This window comes from Anopheles moucheti, chromosome 2, assembly GCF_943734755.1.
Source record: "Anopheles moucheti chromosome 2, idAnoMoucSN_F20_07, whole genome shotgun sequence".
NCBI lineage: Eukaryota > Metazoa > Arthropoda > Insecta > Diptera > Culicidae > Anopheles > Anopheles moucheti.
The window spans coordinates 13,142,105-13,155,741 of NC_069140.1; the positions used below are offsets into that span (position 1 = coordinate 13,142,105).

The 13,637-nt window shown below is 41.2% G+C and overlaps 1 protein-coding gene across 1 annotated transcript in view; it reads left to right on the forward strand.

Annotated features, from left to right (window-relative positions):
- The window catches only part of LOC128299351 (protein similar), a 109,023-nt gene that overhangs the window by 11,157 nt on the left and 84,229 nt on the right, over nucleotides 1-13,637 (forward strand). The window lies entirely within an intron of this gene.

A 13,637-nucleotide genomic window follows, 5' to 3' on the forward strand; every position in this document is an offset into this window, starting at 1 on the left:
CTTTATTCATGATTTACTCTTCTTCGTCTCCGACGATGTTGGGAAATTTCGGATGCATGTTTCCTCGTCACAAAATGCGTGCTGTCTTGCGCCAGCATATAAAGCATCCGTCGTTTGCCCGCGGTTGCTGCCAAAAGCGTCCTTAATGACTTAATAGATTTCGTGGGTTATTAGCGAAGTTAAAGCAACCGGAAGATTGTCGTAAAATTCAAATAGCACCAGGCGAATTTTTTAATAGCAGACCTGACAAGGATTCTTTATTACGAACCGTAAGGTTTCCCTTGTACTGCAAAAGTACACAGATTTGCTTTAGCGTGGCGAGCAGAACAGAAGTGATCAAGTCTGTTCAAATAAACCATGATAACATCACAGAAGTTTCGCCCAATGAGAATAAATAATGCCTAATACACCAACTCTGGCCCTGGTGAACTACTTTCATTTCCTTGAAGAATCTGTTCTGTTGGCGTTGGACAACGTTACGTAAAGATGCGTAAACGCCCTCATTCGCATTCGCTCATGGAACAATCAAGGAAATCAGGTTCTTCCTGACGCGTGACTTTTCCTTCCCGTTTCAGTTAGGACTTTTGTTCCGTGTGCCACCATTCGGCCATAGACAGAGAATGATTATAATTTCGTTACTTGCCACATTGGGAGCGGGATAGAGGGTGTATAATTTTGTCGTTATGTTTGCTGATTCGCACAGCTTGAAATGATCGAAAGAATGTTAGCGACATTTGAACCAAATGTGAACCAGATCAATGATTATGCTCGGTGTTTCATTTGCTGGTTTTTTCTTTTCCAATTCACAAATTTCACAGCCAAGCAGGTGAAGGCCGCGTAGTCGTTGGGAGTGTACTTTGAAGACTTTACGCGTAAATTGCTATCATAAAAACGCATATAATTTGATGAAATTAATTCAGTACATAAAATGTTATGCCACCAGCATAGCACATAGATATTCGGTTGTGGAAACGAACGCATGTATGTTTATGTTGTAGGTAGTACATGTTGTAACCCCCGGGCATCCCGAGAACATAGGATTTTTATATTCTACTTTGTCTAAAATCGCAGTAAAATGCGCTGGAAGCGACTGGGAAATTGGCGTGTAAAATTGTGTATGCGAAGCAGATCATACGTCGTTGTGTCAGGGATTGAAAGATAGATGCAGTTGATATGCTGTTAAAAATTTTGCATATAAATGTTTAACGTCCCGGGACTTTGTTTTTTACTGGTTCACCTTTATGATGTTGCATTGTTGAATATGTGTAAATTAGTATGTACTACGACGTGTGACATTTTCTGCGGTTGTAATTTGTTCATTTATTCTGTTTAAATTTGTACAGAATCAGAAGTATTGCGGTCTTTTAGCATTATTTTATTGTTGCCATTGTTTTGAAAGGAAAAAGGGAAATGTACTGGATGGGTCCGGCAATTTTAGGCAAGGTTTACTAATCTCTAGTGTTCTCTGTCAGAAATGACATCTGATCTATTCTTAACCTACAAAATCTAGCTTACTGACACAGATGTTCAAGGTAAAGACTACTAAAATATCTAGCCCTTTTTTCCTATATCGTCAAAGATGCATCGGATCAAACTGTTTTGTTAAGTTAACTGACGACGCATGATGCATTAGTGATTTGTTTTTACTTGTTTCTGGTCGTCGTTTCATCACCGGCAAATGTTCGGTTTCAAAAAAATCACTTTCAAAAATTGACAGCACACACGCACCCACGTTCGTACGTTGTGATCGACTACCGTTAGGGTCAAATGTGTTGAACTATGATGGAAAGTGGTGCAATGCAACGATCATGCTTTTAACACACATTGGCATGTGTGTGTTTTTTTATATTTATTTATTTCATGTGCTTCATTCGCTATGCTTCGATGGAATGTGTTCAACCTAGTTTCAACTAAATTACTCACGTAAGAGGAATTGCCGCTCGCAGTGCAGTGTTCAGATTTACCCATTGGACGCGTGTTTTGACCTCATAAAGAGGGCGAAAAGGGGGAAGGCGAAATGGGTGGTGGTTGACACTAAGCACTAAGGTGTGTGTTGGTCGTGACAGATGCGAAATGTCGTAGTGGCGTTGTTTCAAAGCGATAGGAAAACCATCGTTCCTAAAAATCACCACCTCCGTTGTTATCGACCGATTCGTGATCGAAGCGTGCTGGTGCTATTTGTGGCACAGCTGCAAATGGGTACAGGTGTAACGTTTCATACCGCGGGGGCAGTGTTGCCTTTCACTCATTCCATCAAGAACTGGCATTGGACGAGAAGCATAACTATGGGAATTCCCTAAACGCCATCGCCAAAGGTATCACGAGCACGTGCCAATGGTTTTGTGATGATGGCATCAAACGTAGAAGAGACAGCTAAAACTTCTGTTGAGATTTCATTTGTTATGACAATTGTTCCGATCCTGGATTTGGAACTTGCATTGTGCACATTTTCTATTGTGTTTCGCTAGACGAATTCTGGCACAAATAACAGATAGAACTACCCAATGTTGCTGTAGCTTTTGAGCAAGTTGCATCAGCTTTAATTCCCATTTTGCATTTTAACCTGTACTAGGAGCGATATAAGGTGTTCTTCGCGCTTTATATTTACCGATCCGTGGTGGAGTTTTTTTTTGGAAGAGAGCGAAGAAACCTTTTCGCCTCATATTTATAACATTATGGAACAGTGGTTCGGGCTACACTTTTGTGTGAGGATTACTACGTTCCTCCGACTGTCACTTGTCGGAGGTTTTTACAGTTGGACGTAAACAACGCTCCAACATAAGGATATGATTAAAACATTTTGAAACAGTTAAAGTTGGAGTAATAATTGCATAACAATAGTTATCTTAAAATAATAATTTTTTGATTAAAAAAATATTTTTTTGCGTGAAAAACTCTTTGCAACATTTGCATAGCTTGTTTAACATCTCAAAGTAATTATAAATGCGATAAAAGATCAGTCGATGAACGTACATTGTTTCTAACATGAACCTTGGTATAATATCCATAGCACTATGCAATATGCACTTGTCTTGTAATGCAACTTCTCCGTGTGTCAACCGCGTATCGTTTCGATATCACGTAATTGCAGTTTAAACAACGTTTAATTAATGAGTATCCGCTAGTGCTAGTGTCCTGTCACCCCCGTGCCAACCCCACGTCCGTCCAGGGTCGTAGGAGGGTAATTTTTGTGTTTTTAAATTAAAAATGCTTAGCAATTAACGCGCGTTGCTTTGTGGGCCCTTGCGAAAAATGTTAAGCTTTTATGTGGCACCGAAAGGAAGAAGTGTGTGCGTTGGCTGGCTGGCTGATTGAGGCACTCCAAGTCCATAATCGTAATCGACGTTGTTGTCTAAATTTATTAAACATACCGAACGAAAATCAGATTAACCACTCTATCTCGTGCGTATGATCCATTAACGCCCCGCAGTACTGCGTGAAACATTGGAGGACTTTCGAGTTGGCCGTGGCTGTATAAGACGTGGTATTGCGGTGGAAAGATGCAGATCGGATCGTCGGTTCAATCGATCGATATAATAATGGTTAAGGTCGAAAGCCGGTGCGTGAGAAATGTATTATGACGGCGAGTGTTCCTACGCGCGCCAGTACCGAGCTGAGCTGCACCAAGCGTAATGCTTAGACCGAGCAAATGTATGCGCGCAACCGGCACGGGGGGGGTTTTGCAAATGGTGCGCATAATGGGTGCATTCGCTTAACCTCAGTTAAGCCGGTATCCTGCCGCTGCCTACTCGCTTCCTAATGCGGACAACAACACACCACCGACGGATCATTGCTGACGAGCTTGTTTTAATTACTCGCCTCAACTCGGTCTTCGGCCATCCATCCCTGCAACGCGACGCACATTACCAGCGTCTCGCACAACATGTCATCGTCATGCCGTGCAAGTGTGCTTAATTTATTCACCATTTACTCTGATTTACAAATTAAAAGCGCTGCCCGAACAGAAAACATATTTTCCGAAAGCACCAACTTCCAGCCGCCCCGCTCGCTAGAGGAGCCGCTAACATCTGGGTCATCTGGGCTTTCGCGGACCAGGTCGCCTCGGGGTCTGTGATGGCAAAACGCGGTATCTTAGTTTGATTATAGTAAATTTATCAAAAAATGCACCCAAAGACGCACGGTAATATCAGGCGCGGGTATTGTGTCGGTGCTCCACTCCACAACATTATCGGCCATAAATCATCGAGCGAAATGAATTAATTTACCTTCGCCCTCTTGTGTCTATGTGTGCGTGCGCCTTTTGCTGTGTTGCAGTTTTCGTATGTTTTCTGCTTCTGCCACCTACCAGCAGACACCGAGAAGGTTGTCGGGTTCAAATCGATCGCACTCGATATTTCGATCGCTTTTGCCTCTCGTTTGGTAGTGTACACTTACGCATCACCACCCTTTACGCAGCATTGCGAATGTAAGGAATTGCTGCTGTTGCTATACACCCCTGGATAACTGGTTTTCTGGACTTCACATGCGATTTACGGCCGGTGAGCCTTGTCCGTTTGATCGTTACGAATGCCTAGACACGGCGATTGGGATCGGTCGGTCCGTTTGGCTAGTAGTCTGCATAATGTGGTAAAAATAACCCTTCTGCTCCGGCGGTACCTTAGCGGCAAGGGAGGCTGTTGTTTTCAATAAACAATTTTAGATAAGAATCTCGAGTATCCATTTGAGCGTGGCGCGCTGCGGGGTGCGCGCGATTCGTTCCATTCAAGCTTTCCGTGGGATTCGATCGACCACCACCGTTTGGTAACGTTCGCCAGAAGGGAGAAGTTAATCAAATTCGTTCGTACGGGGGGGTGGGACAAGTGCAGGAAAGGGTGGTGAAAATGGTGTCAATCCATTCGAGTTGCTGGAGCACTCTATACCATGGGCAGTGCACGCACCGCGAAGTGCAAAATGCGAACTGCAGCAGACAAAATGGAGCAAAACCCCCTACGCTGCTAGCCGCACATCGTAAAGTCTCCTACTAAATGGTTGCGATATTTATGCGAGACGCGCGCGCGTCAGTGCATTATTTTTTCGTATGTTGAAAACAACTCTTAATGTTTGAATTGATCTTTTTTTTGTAAAATAAGGATTGTTCTATTTTCAAGCGAATCGTTACTGCTGGTCTTTATGGTTAATTAAGTCATTTATTTATCCTTAAAATTCAGCCCCAATGGACATGCTTCGGATTTGGATGTTAAGTGAGGTTCTTTAATCCGAGTTTTATGTGGATATTAAATTAATTTTGCATGCTGATTCGAGGGAGTATGGAAATAATTAATTTATAATTTTAATAATTAATGTTACGGATTAGTTGTTTGCTGTGAAGTGATATCCTCAGCTAGATAGGAAGATACAGTATGTTCTCCTGTTTCCTGCAACTGTTCTCGTTCAGTTCGCTAATCGCAGATATTGGGATCTACTTAAACTGGTGAGCTCCAGAGCCAGAGACTAAAGATGTGAGAGTTCTTTGATGTACTCCACACAATAGCATCACTTTTTTATTTTATATTAACAATACCTCAAAGGTAATTCCTTCTCGAACAAATTGTTGAGGTACGTGGTTGGGTATTATCATCATGATCATCACATAAGCAAACATACACCGAAAAATATTAATCGTATGAATCAAAACACAAAACGGTTCTGCCATCTCGGTAGACATCAACATAAAGCGCATACGATATGGCCCAAAAGCAAATACTGTGTGAAAGCGCTGTGTGAAACCGAAATAATCAAATATTTCACCCATTGCCACAGTGTGCGATATATTTTCGCCCAAGTGGTCGTTTGTACCACGGCATGTTTTCTTTAACAAATAAAAGAGAAAAAGGAAATTATACAAACAAACCTAACAATCGTGTGCTAACCCCCCCTTAGTCTGTCGGGGGGATATTTTTTTTTCTCACAAATTAAAGATAATTTCTCCGTCAAGTTGCCTCACGGCTCAAAGAGAATATAATTTATGGACATATCCTTTTTTGTCGCACCTTCCAAAAATTGTGTCAGCTAACAAAATAAAATAAATCAGCCGGGGCCCCTACGTATTTTTCTCTGCTGCCCCCAAAGCGTACTGCTCGTTCGATGTTTTTTTTGTTGCTGTTTTTCATAGAGTTTCTCTCGGTTGCATTTTTATTTTCGGTTGTTTTGGATACCGCTGTTGCAGATAATGGTTCCACACATCCCGAGAGCGTTTTGGTCCAATTTTATAGGCCATTGAACTTGAAACAAATACATTTAAATGGTGTTGCCTTAGTGCTACGTGGAACTCGCCTTTCGTTGCAGAAACAGAAACGGTTACCATACGTTTCCTGATCGTTTATCATCACTGGTGGGGGGAAAAATGTGTATGAGAGGTCAATAATATAGTAATGATCAAATAGAATATCAAACGTGATTTTCCACCCAATTTAAACGCTTGATGACGTTTGCGAAGGACCATTATGGGGCGATATTTTTGATCTCTCATTGAAATTTTCACGGTATTCCCCTTTTATTTCGTTTTTTATTATTTTGCATCGTCGCATCGTTCCGAACAGGTTCGTTTGAACCGTTTCCGTTTCAGTGGCAAAAAGGTTGCTAAATTTCTTTTATTCGTACCGATGCGGTTTTTTTTTCTTCCATTGGCCGCCCGTAGATCCTACCTTTCGGGAATAGTAAATCGATACGGTTAATAAGCAAACAAGAAGGGGTTCGATCGAAAGCTGTAAACATATTTTACATACATTTGCAATATTTTGTTTTAGTTTTTGTGCATAATGGCTTTGAATAACTTCATAGGATCAGTGGGAATTGTTTCCGTTCGAAATGTATATCATGCGTATGTTATTTGCGAAGGTTCTTTCAATAGATTGCCTATTATATAATTTTGATTATTACTATTATGTAACAGGTGGGTGATAATTGTTTGGCCTATGACAGTAAAACACTTTTTTTTTGTCAAATTATTTTTTTGTATTCAATATACGTCCCTTCAAGGGCGATACACCGATTTTAGCGGTCTTTAAATTTTTCGATACCCTTTTTGTAGTAGCGTTTGTCATTTACCTCAAAAAAGGCCTTTGTTTCGGCGATCACTTCTTCATCCAAGGAAAATTTCTTCTCAGAGTACATTCTTTTGAGATCTGAGGAATGGAAATAGTCACTGGGAGCCAGATCTACGAAATACAGTGGGTGGCGAAGCATTTCGTGGCCTAATTTTTGCCATTGTTTGCTCTGATTTGTGGCACGGTGCGTTGTCTTGATGAAACAAAACTTTTTTTTCTTCAAATGTGGCCGTTTTTTGGCGATTTCGTCCTTCAAATCCCAAAAAATTGACGCCATAACCTTGCCAACTGATTGTTGCGTTTTCACCCGCTTTGGGGCAGGTTCATCGCGTCCAGTCCACTCGAATGACTGTCTATTGGACTTTGGAGTGAAGTGGAGAAGCCAACACTCATCCATGGTAACATATTGACGCAAAAACTCGGATTTATTTCGCTCAAACAGCTCCAAACACTGCACCGAATCATCAAACCGTTGTTGTTTTCGGTCAAATGTGAGCTAGCGCGGCAGCCATTTTGCACAGACACATCCAAATACTCGTGAATGATATGTCCAACACGTTCCTTAGACATCTTTAGGGTGTCAGCTATCTCGATCAACTTCACATTACGGTTGCTTTTAATAATTTTGTGATTTTTTTTATGTTTCCTTCTGTAACCACCTTTTTTGGGCGTCCACTGTGTTCACCATCTTCAGTGCTCATTTCACCACTTTTAAATTTAGCATACCAATATTTGATGGTTTATTTTGGTAGAGCAGTGTCCAAAGACTCTTCATCAAGCCAATTTTTGGCTTTAACTGTATTTTTCCCCTTCAAAAACTAATATTTTATCATCACGCGAAATTCCTTCTTTTCCATGATTACTCAAAGCACAAAAGTTGCGTCACACAAAATGCTCTAGCTCATTAGATTATGGCCCGAGTGCTGTAAAATTTGGATAGAATTCATTTGAAGTTTGGTACAAACGAAATATGATATGGATATAAATCTTTTAGCGCGATATATGTGTTAGGCCAAACAATTATCAGCCCACCTGTTATTATATGTGGAATACCTGCAAACGAACTTCAAGCAAAAAGAAGTTGTTGTATTTTTTTCTCCGTCTCTCATGTAATTTTACACATTATCATTCATCTCTGTGCATTATATCACCACAGCATTGTGATAGTAATGCTGATACGCTACACAATGATCATAACAATAACGAGCTGTCGTCCAATGTTGCTCCCATTCTGTCACGGTTTGAAGTCATAAAAACGTAACGTGCTTTGGCGTACGTTAACGACCACTGCCAGCGGCACGTTAGCACGCACTTTCCGAAAGTGTTGTATGCACAATTTGCTGCACCACTGCAACATTGCAGAATGCAACTAATCTCGTTGCACTGGAGTTCGGATATGTGTGTGTGTATGTGTGTGGATACGGGTCGAACGTTCGGTTTGTCCCTCCGTCCGGTGAATGAAGTCGCGTGACTTACGTGTAAGAGAGCGGACCGTTTATCTGACTTATAGGTCAGTTACATTTGCAGTCTCAACTCACATTTAAACCGTGCAGTATAATGGATACTATCCGTATCGTTGGACATTTTCATGATTTTTTTCATGGGCGCACCGAACAGAAATTGAAGTCTTCAGCAATTACGTGTGATTCTGTAATTGGAACCCAACGTTGCACAGTATTCACAGTGTTAATTTGCTCAAGAAAGACGTTATGAGTGTATTTTATGGAATGAATTGTCACACAATGAAATATATCTGAGATCTCACATTTAATGGGCCTTGATGGGTCATAATCATCAAGTGCATCTAAACCTAAGCATTGCCAACGAAAGGTGCACAATGACTGTGGGGTTTTTGCCTCTCTTGACGTTGTTTGCGCTTGTCCGAGAATATCGAAGGTCAGTGCTGGTTAGAAATGCTAACAAAAAACACGTTCACTCTTAAAACTTTCAAGCAATTCGCTGTGTTTTTCAATTTCTCGAACGAGTCGAACGCTAATACAGCGAAAGTCGAAAACAAAAGTTACTGCTCATTTCACAGAATGATGGCTTTCCTCAGGGGAAAAAAAAACACTGCACGGAATTGCCTCAGCACGTCTCCACGCAGTGTGGGGGGCATCAGCTGTAAAAATAAACTAACCAATTCTTGACACTTTTATGTTGGACCCGTGGCGACGTGGCTGAGGATGAGATTTTTGCTTAAGGCTAGTCGTTTATTCCACGTTTTATGTTGGACGTAGTAGCAAGCGATTTTATCAATGGAAGTGGAATAAAACCTTTATGAACACCCGTCGGGCTGTAGGGACAAATTTGTGGCTTCCGAACTAATTATATAGCAATGCTTCGGAATGTCAATGCAGTGAATGATAAGTAATGGTAAGATTTATCAAAGCTTGAGTGCTAATTTAGAGTGTAAGGATTGAGTGCATTGCTGAATACGCAATCGGTATGCAATGGGTATTTATTATATCTGCTTGGCACTGAATGCACATTGGCGACTATTCAACCGATAGAGCCGATTGCATGCAAACCGCATATATTTTCGTTGCACCAATTCAAAGACGATAACACTTTCCTGACCACATAATCGTATCGTCATCATCGGGGTGCGGTGACACAACGAAACGCGACACAACAAAATACCGCCACTGCTTCCTTGCAATACCTAGCACAACGTGATGAAATCGATGGTGGTGCTTTCGTGCTATGGAACTTCAAATTTCCCGAGGTAATGCACCGGATGAAGAAAAAAAAAACCATGGCATGCGATGTTTTCTGTCATTCTCAAGGACGAAAAAGTGATCCTTTCTCTCCACGCAGGCATTGCTCTTATGAATTCCGGTGGTTGCATTTGCGCACCGCCCGTATTTATGTGTACCTTTTTTTTGGCTCACTTTTTTTAATAACAACGCTGGCGAGAACTCACCAGTTTGTGTATAGTTAGCGTTTCGTGTCAAACGGTGTACCATCGCATACATTTTACCGCACGCGGGCATCAATATGAGCATGCTGTCGAAGTGGTGAGGTTTTCGGACTCTTTATTTGTTTACATTTTGGAACTGCTCGGGATGGTTTTTTTTTATTCTTTTTGTTGTTGTATGCACCATTTCAATCGATGTGTTTTTTTTTTGTTCACTTTTCCGCACTAGTTTGTACAAGGCAAGAGCTCGGTTGTTCGTTGACTCGGCTGTGGGTTCGCATTAAAGTGCCCGGGACCGGATCTTGATGCATCGCATGGAAATGTTTTCCTTTGGCTATTTTCCCTTCCATTTCATTACAATTTACTTTTTTTTTTTCCTCTTGCCTTTACATATTTCTCCACCACTCCACTTGCTGTGTTAGCTCAGCACGATGGTTACGTTGTTTGGTTAGAGTGTTAAACGAATTGCAGGAGCTCCAAACTCAACCGTAGCTGGAGTGTTGAATTTTCACATTTACACGCGAGAAAGGATGGTTTGTTTGGGATGGCTATTGTAATATTCTCCAGCTCTCTGGTAATGTCAAACATAGTTGTGGTTGATTTGTGTATAGTTGCCATTGTGATCCGAATGGGTTCCTCCTAGCGCTGCAAAGCAAAGCAAATAACATGACCAATGCAAAGTTTGCTTCATGTTGTCCGAATGCAATAGAACTAGTACAATCAATGCGCAGTTTGGCACATCTTTCCGTAAAGTTGATTGAACGTTTCTGAGCTTTAATTACAGTACATTAAAAAAAAAGCCGGGTTAAATTTTTGTGGCTATCTTGAATTATTCCAAAGAAATCTTAAAATCTTGTGAAGGCTGAATCTCATTTTTATTCATTCTATCTTCAAACATATTTATTTCGTTGCTCAAAGCATTTACGGCTGATTGGATCTAGTTTTTTCACATCTTTATTTCCACTAAATTGAAAAAAAGATTTCCATAATAAGCAGCATCTTTCGCTTAGCATGAATATTTCCCCCTCCACATCGATGCACCTTTCTGCAATAATAATAGCAGTCACCTGTGCACCAACATGGCACTCAACAATGGCACAAGGTGTGTTTTGCACAGTTGCTCGGTAGATTGTCACATGTGTTACCGGGGCTGCTCACATGCTGCTATATCGAATGACAACGGCTTGTGGTGGGAAAAATCATCCCATTTTGCCCTAAAACTATCCTGTATGTGTTTATAGAATCGAAATAGAGGTCCTCACAATGCCATAACAGCCAGCTTCCATCACAAGCTTCTTACCTTCCCTACCTGTCCCTACCTCAGCTGCAGTGACGACCCAAAAAATATAATTTTCTGCATTTCGTTTAGAGGTGTTTGTGTTAGCGGTGCGGTGCACAGTTTGTTTATAAAGCAATCGAACCAGCGTCCTTAGAACGGTCTCCTCGTCTTATCTATATCCCTCCCCCCCCGTTTTGGAGGTGTTTGAAGGTTGGCCAGTGTTCTGCGAAACTGTGGCAACCAAGACTACCCCAATGCGGTTTTTCTGAAGCACCACAATGGCATTGAGCCCGATTGCAAGCCAGTCCGTTGCTCTGTTGGAGGTAATTTTTCGTCCATCTGCCTTAACGTATCAACGAGATCGGTGAAAGCAGCAGAACGGTCGAAGTTTGTACGAATTAGAAGAAAAATCAAGCAAAACAAAACCTAAGGATTTTCGGTGCGAAAGAGAAAAGGTATCAGCGCTCAGATATGATGTTCTTCTACGTCAACCTTCAGCGAACGTGAGATTTGAAAACGGCACGTGACGACGTGAATGTATTTAGAGCGGTGCAACCTTAAGCATGGTGAGTGACCTTGGGATATAGTTAGCTGTGTCACTTTTTGCATGCCCGGGCTTTGCTGAATGTTGAGGAGATTTGTTTATGCTAACAGACAAACACAGACAAAAACACACACTGATGGTTCAAATTGGTTTACACAAGGGTTGAAAAGCAAAGCGGCGAGAGAAGCAAATATTTTAAGATGACAACATAAATGCAAAACACAAGAAAAAAAAACAACAGTGCGAAACAACGCTTGCATCTTTAGCTCAATGTGTATCTCAGTCGTTTTTTTTAATTAGATTGTTTATCATTACTTTACTTTAAGCCGGTTTTTGGTGTTAAAGTTTTTTTTTGTATTAGGTCCGCAAACAAATAACGGCCGTTTTTAAATCGATGGAGCCACTGTGGACTGTGGCGCGATTTTGACGTTTACAAACGTCATAAATCAAGTTCGGGAATGACATAATCAAACTGAGTAAACAGATTAGTGATTATTTCGTGCGAGTAAAAGTTCCTAGTTTTTGAAAATGTGCGGGAGGTGTTGCTGTTTTTGTTTCGAGCAAAGAAAACGGCAGCCGAAGCGCATGGAGAGCTTTCGAGTGGAAGAAGTGGATTTTGTTCAACAATCCTAAGCGCAAAAAATCATGGGGATCCCCCGGCCATACCCCAACATCATCAGCTCGATCGAAAGTTATGCTGAGTATTTGTAATTTCTTGAAATAAAAATGACACGAGTAAAATTATACTTATGAAAAAACGGCCGTTATTTATATGCGCACCCAATATTATTTTAAAAAGTAACTTATATTTCAAAATGATTCTTAGCATGCAATTGGCAATTGAATATAGAAGTGGAAATTTACACTCACCTACCGCATAGAAAAAAAGTTCTGAAATCAGATAATAATCAACGCAAGCTGCAAGCCTTATAGAACGCCAACATAATATTCATGCGGGCTCAAAGTGCCATGCAACGAAAGTGTACTGCAAAAGTCAAGACAAATTCGAAACGAACGAAGAACAAAAAAGGGAGAACATCGACACTCTCGTGCCATGCCAGCGCCAAAACCCCGTTCGTTCCGTGCGAGGATCGGGCGCGCGTGTCGAGAGCGAAATTAAATCAATTGAATCGAAATGTTAATTTACTCCAATGAAGCTTCGCGCTTCGGACCATTACTCGTTCCCGGGGTTGGGTGCCCGGGTTCGTTTCAATCGTTTGCCATTTTTAAACATTTTATTTTTCGTTTGCCGCGGCTTGCTGCGGGAGAAGATCGCAACAAAACCAACGAAAGGAGCAAAAAATTCCATCTCCACTTTCCAATGGTGGTGTGCCCCGTTCCAATCGCTATTTGCAATGGGTATGCTGTTTTATTCCGTTTGCATTCGTTCTGAGTGCGTTCTTCGTGCTGCCTGAATGAAATGCATCGAACGGAGTGCACCATTTCGTATCAAGAACGGTTCGTGTCTTGGGTTTCATTTTTTTGTTGGTACGTTTGCATCGATGTGATGCTTCTTCTGGCATTAGTTTTGGTCGTTTAAGATGAAACGGGAGCTAAACGATCTGGCACGAAATGGTAACTAAATTGGCAGTCATAAACGGAGTTTGGTAAATTCGGAGCAGATCAGTGGCAGTGTTCACAGAATCGCTACAGCCTTATTTTTGAACGTGGATGGGACATACGTAACAGGAGGATGCTACGGATGGAATGAACTAATAGTGGTGCATGGAAGCATTAAAAATGTTTACATATCACAGGAATTTGAATTTTAAAATGGCTATTACAAAAAGGGGTTAGCTAGCTTTCCAATGACCTCGTGTTATACCGAGGCCAAATGGTGAATGTTTGCAT